Source organism: Salvelinus fontinalis, chromosome 24 (assembly GCF_029448725.1).
Source record: "Salvelinus fontinalis isolate EN_2023a chromosome 24, ASM2944872v1, whole genome shotgun sequence".
NCBI classification, from domain to species: domain Eukaryota; kingdom Metazoa; phylum Chordata; class Actinopteri; order Salmoniformes; family Salmonidae; genus Salvelinus; species Salvelinus fontinalis.
This window is the reverse complement of record NC_074688.1, coordinates 31,700,690-31,713,398: the sequence shown is the minus strand read 5'-3', so window position 1 is coordinate 31,713,398 and position 12,709 is coordinate 31,700,690. Positions and strand designations below refer to the sequence as shown.

The following is a 12,709-nucleotide window of genomic DNA, read 5'->3' as shown; positions in this document are numbered from 1 at the left end:
AAGTCACTTAGAGCTGAGAGACTGAGTGGTGCGCTGATCTGTCTGCATCTCGCTATACCATTTTCTTATTCCCGCTGATGGCTGTGGTTGGCAACCATTGTAACAGGCTGGCTGATTAGTGATTAAAATGTTTACATGGGAAAATAGGTACAGGCAGAAGCACACACGCGCCACTGAAGGCTGCACACTACACACACACTGCACACACACTGCACACACAGCTGGCTGCGCAAAGACAAATGGTTCCACGGCTGATGTCTTTTTAACTATGTGCTTAGCTTGAAAAAGGCCTCATTCGGGGGAGTGAGAAGGGAGGAGGTAGTGATGCATAAAATCATACAAGCCAATAAGGGTGACGTTTTTTAAGTTTAAGACCATTTGTCACAGATTAACAGGTTTACAGTCTTACAACAATGTTATAGTTGGACTTTAGACTCACCTCTATCAGCTGGCCTCCCATTATGGCCTTCCTCTTAGACTTTGATTGTTGCTTTCATGATGTGGTTAGATAATGTATGTTTGTTTTGTTATTTGATATTTTATTTTGTGCTCTTTGAGATTATTCTTGTATAATGCAAAGTGCTTTACAAATGTAATAAATTATTATTACTATTGTTATTATTAGTCTGGTTTGAAATGATGCAGAATGGGCCCCAGGTCAAAGTAGAGGCTATGAGAGTATGATTTACAGAGCAGTACTAACAATACAACAGCTGAAGGGTCTCTGTGTGGGTGAGAGATTTGCTTTAGTGAATCATTAACTTGTTTCCTCTTCTCATTTAAAGGCTCGTATCTCTACGTCACATTTCTCAATGATTATCTAGAAAAGTAAGTCTTTGTTTGCCAGCGGCCATGGTTTGTGTAGGATTCAGCCACACTGGTATGAAAACCTTAAATTATAATTTTTTTTAAAGCTCTGGTTCCTGAGAAAATGGTTAAGACCATTGCTATCTTCTTTCAGTTATTCTTTGTGCTGTTTGGGGCATTGAAATCTTCGTTGCTATAGCCAGCGAACCCGATCCTACAGTGCTGACTTGGAGTGGGCTTGGAAGAGTCTGATTCTGAAGTGGGAGAGGTCATAGGAGGGCATTTCTCCCATGGCTCAGTTCACACAGCAGCTAGCCAACGATTGGGCCAAACTTAAATCTGTGACCTGGGGGGAGAACCAATCACAGTGAGTGAGGCAGGTAGGTCCTCATGTCACGTTCGTCGTATTGAGGAGACCAAAGCGCAGCGTGATATGCATACATTCTTCTTTTAATGAAGAAAAACACTAAACAAACTAACAAAGTAACAAAAACGAACGTGAAGCTATATAGAACGAGTGCTGACATGCAACTACACATAGACAAGAACCCACGAAACCAAATGGAAAATGGCAACCTAAATAGGATCCCCAATCAGAGACAACAATAAACAGCTGCCTCTGATTGGGAACCATTTCAGGCCACCATAGACCTACAATATGCCTAGACTTACAAACACCCCTAGACATACAAAACCCCTAGACAATACAAAACAAGCATACCCACCCTCGTCACACCCTGACCTGACCAAAATAATACAGAAAAACATAGATAACTAAGGTCAGGGCGCGACACCTCAATCACCCTATAGGCTTTATATAGCCACTATAAAGGATTTATATAGCCACTATAAAGGATTTATATAGGCACTATAAAGGATTTATATAGCCACTATAAAGGATTTATATAGGCACTATAAAGAATTTATATAGGCACTATAAAGGATTTATATAGGCACTATAAAGGATTTATTTAGGCACTATAAAGGCTTTATATAGGCACTATAAAGGATTTATATAGGCACTATAAAGGATTTATTTAGGCACTATAAAGGCTTTATTTAGGCACTATAAAAGGGGGGAAATAGTGCACTAAATATTGCAAAGGGTGTAATTTCAGGTTGGCCTAGAGTCTATAATGTACTGAAATATATAACCTGCACCTTGTGGAACACCCCAATGGGCCTCTATAAATAGCCTCTGTGTTTCTGGCCCATTGTCTGAGTCAGGCAGTCTGTTTGAGCCCTGCATGACGGAGCACATCAAGGAGGACAGAAGCTATTGCTCTGACCATAACAGGGCGTCTTTTCATTTAAGTGGGCTCAAGCCAGAGCTAAATTAAGGAGATTTATCCCTCCTTTCAGCGATGAGCGTGCCGTCAGCTGTCAGCCTATGGGTGAGATGAGGAAACAGACACTGTACTCAGGAGAGGTGGATTCTTCTTGTTGCTATGGGTCTGAGGGAGGGAGGAAAACTCTGAATGTCAACCGGGCTTAAGAATGCCTTGCTTTAGTTTTCTCTCTGCCTGATAAAGGTCTCAGAGCTCCCGAGCTTTGAAGTCATAAAAGCCTCAGCACTGTGCGTCCGGGGCTATAGCGAACAAACTGTAGGCCACTCTGACAGTTCGCCATATGCGTTTTTTGTTGGAAGAGGTGAGGGGCCCTCAATGGTATGCCCAAACACACTGGGCGCCGTTGTAACCATGGCAACCCCCAGGACTTGTGCCCATGGCTTTTGATACCTCAAGTGGAGGAGGAAGGGGAGGTGGCAGAGGAGCTGCACGTTTTTTGTAGTATTGTGATTATCCCTGTGCACTGACTGAACACAGCACAGTGTTGCACAGTCTTTACGAGAACACATGGGTTAAAACACTGATAATATGGTACATGCAAGTGGAACAGGTTAATAGACCATGATGAACAATCATCCTATTATGGTTACTTTTCCAGATTCCACCACCAAGGGACCAATGGGTTCAGAAGCAAACCACTTCAATTCATACTTTCCCCTGTATTGATTATGTGGCTTCTCAAATGGCTTTCTCAAATGGAGTTAATCCTTCCTGTTATAGAGTAGCACTCTCTTTCTCTCTCACCAGCCAATTGCACTGTGTGCCAGCCAGGTCCTTTAAAAACTATTACAAGTGGAAATGAAGTACACACATAATTACTGTAGGAGGCGGCTATCAAAGCAGATGGAACAGGAGCCAGGAGACCCCAGGCGTCGGACCTTTGGGACAGGGAGAAGACAGGACCCCCCTCTCTCTCTCTCTCTCTCTCTCTCTCTCTCTCTCTCTCTCTCTCTCTCTCTCTCTCTCTCTCTCTCTCTCTCTCTCTCTCTCTCTCTCTCTCTCTCTCTCTCTCTCTCTCTCTCTCTCTCTCTCTCTCTCTCTCTCAGACAGGCAGACAGACAGCTGACAGAGAGGGCCCCTGGCGCCTGAGAGCACCACAAAGACGTTAATTAGTGAATAAAACGGGTCTGGACTCAAAGCTCAACCCTTCACAGCCGGCTTCAAAGACTGTCTAATTAAAAGTTGTCTGACTTGTCCGTGTGTAAGATCTTACTCTAAGATACAGCTACAGCACATGGTGCTGAAGTAGGTTCAGAGGGCTCTGTGATGTTCAGCACCACTCTGGACCTAAGTGTGTGCCAGGTCTCTGCGGTAATTTTTTTTTTTTAAAGCCAAACTCTTTGGGCTTTGCTCATCCACATACACAAAATGTAGATTGTTCTATACATCAGTTTGGGTCTCAAAAAGCTTCAATATGAGGTCCTAAACCTAGCAAGATAGTGCATCCTTGTAGCTGCGTGTGCTAATATAGTCAAAATGTTTACCTTGGCGTAACTTGAACCAATGGTTGAGCCAATGGCAAGCTGAGCAAATGGAAGCATTTTCTTCCCAGGCTTAATGCAAGGCTTTATCGCTGGGATATGAGGTAACAACAGGGCTAGGCCTATGTAAAAAGTACAAAGTATTTGTTAGGTGTTAAGCCTGTGTTAAAATATGCTTAAAAGTATTAAAATATGCTTAAAAAGATAGACATGGTTTAAAAAAGGTAGTGGTAATATTTCATTCAGTACTGAAATGTGTAGGTGACTTAATTGACCCTGTCCCACGGCTCAACTTACCCCATACCTGGTTGGACAAGCTATGTTTTCAGAACAGTAATGTTTACATGAATTTACAGTGATACACAACATCCTGAAATATATGTAGACATCTTTGTTACAAAGACTCCTATATTTCCCTTGATGGAGTGATGCTGAATATATAAAATGGCTCAACTTATCCCACTCTCCCCTACTGTGCTTTAATAACTCTCCATGCAGTGGGCTACTCTGACTACGGCGCAGGAATGACATGTGGTTTCCAATGATATTCAGTGTCTGTGATGTTTTCCATTAGAGTTTGAATCCCAAAGGTAATGCAGTCGTGCAGCATGTGATGTGATTGGCATGGCAAACAGGACAATGGTTCTCTCTCTGCATTTTCAACTCCAGAACCACCCTCATCATGTTTCTATTCTATACCTTGCCATGGTGGGAAGATCAAATATTAAAATTGGCTTAATTATTTATAATTTAAAAAAAGCCTAACTGAAAGGATGATGGTACACTGATTGTACACCGATTCAGAGTACATTGCCATTGTGGGTCAATTTAATATGGCCATTACTGGGATACAGTAAGCAGCAGAGATGTTAACATTGTGTACATGTAGCTCAGAGAGTATAATACACACTGTGTACATGCAGCTCTGAGAGTATAATACACACTGTGTACATGCAGCTCTGAGAGTATAATACACACTGTGTACATGCAGCTCTGAGACTATAATACACACTGTGTACATGCAGCTTTGAGACTGGTGATACTCACTGTGTACATGCAGCTCTGAGAGTATAATACACACTGTGTACATGCAGCTCTGAGACTATAATACACACTGTGTACATGCAGCTTTGAGACTGGTGATACTCACTGTGTACATGCAGCTCTGAGAGTATAATACACACTGTGTACATGCAGCTTTGAGACTGGTGATACTCACTGTGTACATGCAGCTCTGAGAGTATAATACACACTGTGTACATGCAGCTTTGAGACTGGTGATACTCACTGTGTACATGCAGCTCTCCACCACAGCAGGGATAGGCACCAGGCAGGGAAGCAGCGGGTGATGTAGTGCTGTAGGATGTCTATGTCCCCCCGTCCGTCTGTCTATTCCTCTTGTCGAGGTCCGTCTGTCTATTCCTCTTGTCGAGGTCTGTCTGTCTGTTCCTCTTGTCGAGGTCCGTCTGTCTGTTCCTCTTGTCGAGGTCCGTCTGTCTGTTCCTCTTGTCGAGGTCCGTCTGTCTGTTCCTCTTGTCGAGGTCCGTCTGTCTGTTCCTCTTGTCGAGGTCCGTCTGTCTGTTCCTCTTGTCGAGGTCCGTCTGTCTGTTCCTCTTGTCGAGGTCCGTCTGTCTGTTCCTCTTGTCGAGGTCCGTCTGTCTGTTCCTCTTGTCGAGGTCCGTCTGTCTGTTCCTCTTGTCGAGGTCCGTGTGGTATCAAATCTTCAAACAGAGATCAAAAACATTATCAACTGACCTTTTATGTAAAAAAACGGTATTGAACTTAATTAGAGTCTGAGTGCCCTTACCAGGGACATCGACTGTAGGCAGAACAGTATAACGCCTATGTCATGTAAATGCAATGTTCTATGAAGTGTTATTTTGAAAGGTAATTAAGTGTGGCAACATTTTCTTTTGAAAGGTAAATACAATGCTTTAGCCTGACCCGAGCATTAGCCATCTATCTACAGTACATGGGTTACAAAGCACTGTTGACTACACCACAGAGTGAATAATGTGATGAGGCACAGCCATCTGTCCATCTCCTTTGCATGCATGTGCTGATATTACTCTCCCAACTCCTGCTGGCTCGCCATCATCCTCAAAATAGAGATGGAATAGAAAATGCAAGCGCAACACAGTCAGAATTCTGCTGTGATTATGTATCCGGAAGTGTTGGAGAACTCTGGAGGCAGACAGTGTTGCTGCCCTACTTCTGTTTAATGTATTTCTATTTCAATTCGACACAATAAGACTAGGAAACAGTGTAATGGAGGTGGTTTGGTGAACTATGCTTGTGTGTTTAGTAACCTTGTGTCACGTTCCTGACCTGTTTTCTGTTGTTTGGTATGTGTTTAATTGGTCAGGGCGTGAGTTTTGGGTGGGTAGTCTATGTTATGTGTTTTCTATGTTGGGTTAATGGGTTGCATGGTATGGCTCTCAATTAGAGGCAGGTGTTTGGCGTTTCCTCTGATTGAGAGTCATATTAAGGTAGGTTGTTTCACATTGTTTGTTGTGGGTGGTTGTCTTCCGTGTCTGTGTATGTTGCGCCACACGGGACTGTTTCGGTATGTATGTTCGTTCGGTTTTTGTGTAGTCTGTTTTCCCTGTTCGTGCGTTCTTCGTGTTACATGTAAGTTCTTACGTTCAGGTCAGTCTACGTTGTTTTGTTATTTTGTAATCCTTCCAAGTGTTAGTTTTCGTGTTTCGTCGTTTGCTTTAATAAATCATTATGTATTCACAACCCGCTGCACTTTGGTCAAATCCTTGCTACTCCTCTTCGGATGAGGAGAAGGAGGAAGCCCGTTACACCTTGCTTGAGTACTAAAGCAAATGCATCACTAAATCTTGTGTGGAACATTATGGTATCTACAAGCCCAAACCTTCATCGGGCCTGGGTACTCATTGGACGGGAGGCCGTAAATGTGATGCTTGGCCTCCTCTGACTCCAGCTGGATGAAGCAGGGAAGCGGTGCTGGACGTTGTAGGAACCAGGGATCTTCTCCCTCCAGTAGCACACGTTCATCTTTATCACCTTGTTAACCAGGGGAGCAACAGGCAGGCAGGCAGGCAGGCAGGCAGACAGACAGACAGACAGACAGACAGACAGACAGACAGACAGACAGACAGACAGACGCAGGGATTTGATTAAACAAGATCCTTGCGCTTGGGAAGATGTTTCACTCCCCCGTCCTACCACCTCACCTCCCTCTAGTTACCCATTACCATCGTTGTATCTAATCCAATGCGTACACACTCTTACAAATCACATCTTCCCAGCACTTGGTAATAAGGATACAATGTACGCTAGCGTTCAGTTTAATGAAGTTACAGGCAGCCATCTCATTCTGGGGACCATCAAAATTCAGTAAAGAGAGAGAGAGAGAGCAGTATTTGAGGCGAACTCATACCTCATACTTTCTCTATGTGCTCACTCAGGCATGGCTTCCACGGGCCCGTCTCGCTATCCTAAATAATGCAATTTCAATACAAACTCCAATTCTCTACTTAAATAACGGCCAGTATTTCATCAGCTTTTCTTTTGGGTGGGTGACATATTCTGAGATTGCTTGGCTCGATCCCACCGTAGCACCCTGTGTAAAAGATGGGAATGGTTGTTTTGTTTATCCATCATAGTAGACAGAGTGTTCCATCACTGGGCTGCAGACTCTCCCTCTTGGTTTGCTGTGAAACAACCAGAGCTATGGCGAGTCATCGCCCCCTGCTTATAACCTGGGGGAGGGAGACTATATTTAGGGAGATTGGACTTGTTTTTCGAACTAGGGTTGGACAAAATGTTGCCCTTATCTACTGACATTAATGATGTGATGGGGTATGGGTTTTATGGTTGCATGCTGAACTCTGGAATAGAGCTTTAAATCCTTTCTTAAATCCTGCGTTGTCAAATGCATGCACGTAAAGCTTGATTGCAAGTGCCATACTGTCTATTTGTGTTTTAGTGCATAACATGTGTGACAGTGCGGTTTGACCATATCAAAGATATGGAGCGTATGGAGCATGCTTGGTGACAGTAGTGGACTGCATACCACTGGAGTGCATTGGAGTGTGAGCTCCTGTTAGAGGTAGTGAGTTGACTGGTTCTACAGTGAGTAGCCTTCCTGCAGTGGTAGCTGAAGGCCTGTGTGGGACAGCAGGGTGTTGGCCCAGGGTCCAGCTGTGATCACCAAGCTCATAGCTATGTACACCCTGTTGACTGTCATCACCGTTACCACAGAGCCCGGTGTGATGTCAATCACCTTCTGTCCATCCTTAATCACGCCACCCAGTTTTTGGAACTGTCCCTGGTGATGGAGAAAGAGAACGGTTACTGTAGTGTGAGGTACGCAAGATGTGTTCAAAATGAATGAGACCAAACTGACACAGAGGAACCTTAGTAACTAAATTGGAATAGTATCAATCAGGTAACATATAAATTAATGAAAGTGCAAGTGAAGTTTACAGTATATATAAGTGTCCAAGGCATTGTGACAGGTGAGTTATTGTGCAGAATGGTGGAGTTGTCTAGAAGTCTCTGTGTACAAAGGTACAAGGTCAAGGAGGCTCAGAATGATACAGTCAGAGAAGGGTAGTCTGTCTGTCTCCCCGTGGTAACAGCTGGGTCTGACAGAGCCAAGCTGGACATCTACACCAGTCTGTCCCAGAACTAGTGTTGATGCTGGAAGTCCAGTTAGAGGTATTAACATGACTGAGATATAAGAAACCTTGGCTTGTGAAAGTAGTTTGTTCATAATCACACAGTTAACACACGTATATTGGAAAAACACTCAAGGTTATGCACATGTGCAAACTCTCAAAGACACAGACCACCCCTTCACAAAACATCAAGGAGAAAATGATTGATGCTGGCAGATTGTGAGACAGAATGATAGGATGTTATGAAACTAGGCATTCAGACAGAAATGAGAATGCATGGTGGTAATCTTGGCGGCTGTCGAAACATCTATTATCACGACTAATGACAAGCTGTAATGTATGCTTTATGCTTGATCGGCACAAAAGAGAGGACAAATCTGTTCAATCAATACAAGACAGGATAATTGTTCCGAGGCAGCAGTAAAATAATAAAGCGTTTCAGATGGTGTTTTTAGGCTGTTTCTCTCCAGTGCTTTGTTTCTCCTTGCCAATGTCTGAATAAACTGAATTAAATGCTATAAAAAAATCCTGTGTAGGTTGTTATCATTGTTGAAAAATACTAATTTTCTCATTGTAGTATGTGTACCGAGGCATATGAATTAAATTTGGTATATGAGAGCTATATGTCATTGTTCAGTTCATATGTTCTTTGTCTATTTGTCTCCCTCATGCCATATACAGTATTCCCAAATTGTGTGTACAAGCCATCAAGTATTTCCTAATTAGTGGTCAGTACATAATGGCTAATTACCTAGCTGCTGATAAACACTAATGAATGATCATTCCAGAGTCTGACACTCATTGGGGTAATGTAAAGGATTAACAGAACAGCAATAAAGTAAAGGGAGAGCTGTACTTTATGGAGGTCTTATCACACCCTAGAAACAGCACTGAGACAATGTGGGTTAAAGGTGCAAGGCCAATCAATTAACAGCAACTAGTAATAATGACCTCTTCTATGTTGCAAACACAATCCAGAATGCCTTTTACAGATTTGTAAGCAATACATACCAAACTGTTTGTCATGTTTACCTGTAAAGTTTTGAGTGTGCGGTCAGCATACAGCTGTAAGGACTGTCTCTCTCCTCATCCTCGGACGAGGAAAGGAGAGAAGGATCATCAGACCAAAATGCAGCAGTAGGGAAATATGCCATCTCTTTATTTAAAAAAAACGATGATGGCAACACGAAAAAACAAAACACTTTCAAAAATACAAAACAAGAAAACGAAGTAGACGAAACCTGAACATAAACTTACATAACTAAACGTAACACTTACGGAAAGGAACAGACTACATCGAAACGACACGAACAACCGAACAGTCCCGTATGGTGCAAGACATAACACAAATACGGAAGACAATCACCCACAAACAAACAGTGAGAACACCCTACCTAAATATGACTCTTAATTAGAGGAAAACGCAAACCACCTGCCTCTAATTAAGAGCCATACCAGGCAACCCAAAACCAACATAGAAACAGAAAACATAGACTGCCCACCCAAAACACACGCCCTGACCATAAACACATACAAAAACAACAGAAAACAGGTCAGGACCGTTACAACAGCATCTTAACTGTACCGTTTTCAGTGTGCGGTCAGCGTACAGCATCTTACCTGTACCGTTTTCAGTGTGTGGTCAGCGTACAGCATCTTACCTGCACCGTTTTCAGTGTGTGGTCAGGGTACAGCATCTTACCTGTACCGTTTTCAGTGTGTGGTCAGCGTACAGCATCTTACCTGTACCGTTTTCAGTGTGTGGTCAGCGTACAGCATCTTACCTGTACCGTTTTCAGTGTGTGGTCAGCGTACAGCATCTTACCTGCACCGTTTTCAGTGTGCGGTCAGCTAACAGCATCTTAACTGTACCGTTTTCAGTGTGCGGTCAGCGTACAGCATCTTACCTGTACCGTTTTCAGTGTGCGGTCAGCGTACAGCATCTTACCTGTACCGTTTTCAGTGTGCGGTCAGCGTACAGCATCTTACCTGTACCGTTTTCAGTGTGGGGTCAGCGTACAGCATCTTACCTGTACCGTTTTCAGTGTGCGGTCAGCGTACAGCATCTTACCTGTACCGTTTTCAGTGTGCGGTCAGCGTACAGCATCTTACCTGTACCGTTTTCAGTGTGCGGTCAGCGTACAGCATCTTACCTGTACCGTTTTCAGTGTGCGGTCAGCGTACAGCATCTTACCTGTACCGTTTTCAGTGTGTGGTCAGCGTACAGCATCTTACCTGTACCGTTTTCAGTGTGCGGTCAGCGTACAGCATCTTACCTGTACCGTTTTCAGTGTGTGGTCAGCGTACAGCATCTTACCTGTACCGTTTTCAGTGTGCGGTCAGCGTACAGCATCTTACCTGTACCGTTTTCAGTGTGCGGTCAGCATACAGCATCTTAACTGTACCGTTTTCAGTGTGTGGTCAGCGTACAGCTTCTTAACTGTACCGTTTTCAGTGTGAGGCCTTTATTTCATTTGTGGAAATAAAGATAAACTAAGGCCTTGATTTAATCTTTATCACGGAAGTGCCGCACAATAGCGCAATTAAAATTTAAAAGCAATGTTTCCACGTTTACGGAGACTGCATTCACGGTATACGCTGCATATGTCGGCTCATCCGCAACTTACCTTTACACTTCAATTGCGCTATAACGCGGATCTTCCGCGATATGGATTGAATCTAGCCCTAGGTTAAAATCATTGGGGTTCAGAGATCCATGCTCACATGATGAATAACCAGTCATTACTGTGAGCCCGTCCTCCCCAGTTAAGGTGCAACCAACCTCCTATGATGTCAGACATAGAAGATTCAGGTCAAACCCAGTCGTCACATTTCCAAGTGGTTTGAACCTTAATATCTACAACATACAGAAAGCCTTGTCAATCAATCAACAGCTTGCCACACATTACAGGAGGTAGGTGGCACCTTAATTGGGCAGAACAGGCTCGTGGTAACGGCTGGAGCAGAATGGGTGGAATGGTGTCAAATAAAATCAAACACATGGTTTCTATATGTTTGATGCCATTCCATTTGCTCCGTTCCGGTCATTATTATGAGCTGTTCTCCCCTCAGCAGCCTCCACTGCCATTCAAGTATTCCATTCAAGTATTCCATTCAAGTATTCCATTCAAGTATTCCATCAATGTATTCCATTCATGTACTCCATTCATGTATTCTATTCATGTACTCCATTCATGGCCACCGGAGTATTTATATGACCCCCCCCCACCTCTCCATTTGTTTTTACACTGCTGCTACTCGCTGTTATTATCTATGCATAGTCACTTCACCCCACCAACATGTACAAATTACCTCAACTAACCTGTACCCCCGCACATTGACTCAGTACCGGTACCCCCTGTATATAGCCTCATTAACGGTAAATATTTTATTAACTCTTCTTGAACTGCACTGTTGGTTAAGGGCTTGTAAGTAAGCATTTCATGGTAAGATCTACACTTGTCGTATTCGGCGCATTTGACAAATAAAGTTTGATTTGGTTTTGATTTGATTTGATTTGTAAGTATACTGTAAATAAGGTCACAGATGGCCTTTTACAATCTAATCTAATGAAAGTAATCTGAAGAAACAACAGTTTGTAAACAGAGTACACTGAGAATAATACATGTTCTAAAATTATAGGGTCTCAGAGTGAAAGGTTTTGAAACACAGGGTGCCCTAATGAAGCGGTATGGTTGATGGATGGCCTGCCCTATGAGCGCAGTGCTTTCTAAAGGCTGCTCCAACATTTGTCAACGGACATGACGCATGGGGCAACACCTGCTAACGGCCTTACCCATTCATCAGAACATTTTACGAGTGTGTCTCGCTCTCCATTGTGTGTGTGTGCGTGTTGGTGTGTGTTTGTGTGTGTGAGAGCGTGAGTGCATGTAAGGTCTTAAACATGATGCATGCTTCCATGCCACCCATGTCACGCTGTGTGATGACTGAGTGACGCTGGGTTTCTGGTTGCAATGTACAGTATGTGCGTGGCCATAGCGCTACACAGAATAGCCTGTAGCCAAAGGGTTTTGTTTATCGTCCAACCCATCTCAAAGTCTATCCCCAGGGCTGAGAAACAACAGAGGCGTAAAGCATTGCTCAGAAAGATTCACGCAGCCATAGCCTCAACAGCCTCATTGTGCTGCAGTTTTTGCCAGCCCAAGGGCACAGGTGGCCTTAGTGTGGGGATCGATCAGTCATCTGCCGTGGACGGCTGCTCCGAGGGGGAGAGCTTCATAGCTACTGTGTGCTTGCCTTGAGAACATAACATGGGTGGGGTAGGAGACTGGTGATTGATTCATCAGTCATCTAAAAGTATAATGATCAACGTGTTATGCAGCTGACTGATACTGACAACCAAAAGGGGTTTAAAACTAAGACAATGGTTCAGGGAAGCTTTAAGTGGGGAGGCAGAGGT

At 43.5% G+C, this 12,709-nt stretch overlaps 1 pseudogene; it reads right to left on the bottom strand.

The window, feature by feature from the left end:
- Positions 1–2,183: 2,183 nt before the first annotated feature.
- Positions 2,184–11,090, bottom strand: LOC129822531 (peroxisomal sarcosine oxidase-like; annotated as a pseudogene).
- Positions 11,091–12,709: the final 1,619 nt, after the last annotated feature.